The sequence below is a fragment of the Dendroctonus ponderosae genome, unplaced genomic scaffold (genome assembly GCF_020466585.1).
Source record: "Dendroctonus ponderosae isolate FM_Combo_2020 unplaced genomic scaffold, Dpon_F_20191213v2 Dpon_F_20191213_10, whole genome shotgun sequence".
Classification (NCBI taxonomy): Eukaryota; Metazoa; Arthropoda; class Insecta; order Coleoptera; family Curculionidae; genus Dendroctonus; species Dendroctonus ponderosae.
The window spans coordinates 7,638,319-7,638,900 of record NW_026017111.1 but is presented as its reverse complement, the minus strand read 5'-3'; positions in this window follow the sequence as shown (position 1 = coordinate 7,638,900).

Sequence of the window (582 nt, the reverse complement as noted above, 5' to 3'; positions counted from 1 at the left end):
GAATGACGCCAATTCTGAATCACCCTGTATGTATATGTACACATGTATGTCACAAGAGTTCAGTTTGAACAATTGTTATGAAATAATAATTCTCAAAGACTTTACTGAGTTTAAAAAATAGTTCTTAACAGTTTTGTTTGATAGAAAATTTGAGCAAAACATTTCTTAAATTTAGAGACCCAATTTGAGTTACCTGGTTCAAAAAATCAGTAGAGGTTTCAATGTTAAATATCTCGAAATCGGTGAGAGATATCGGCTTGAACCTACAGATTTTTTGTTGAAGAAATTTCGGGGAACGAGATATTGCCTGCAAAAAGCGATATTTTAAAACCCACAAAGTGTCTGATGTTTTAAATGGCCCCAAACTAATGCAGCTGGCGCTCTCTAGGAACTAAAAGCTGAGTAACAGCAAATTTGGATGCTCGATCGAAAAACCCCCAAACACTTTTTTTGTTAATAGTAAAACTGGTTAAGAATCTATTAAAATGAAATTTTATTTACGCTTTGACCTTGTAGCTACCTCGAAATCCATTAACTTTCGGATAAGATAAGTTTGCCTAGAACGCAATATTCTTGCCTAAA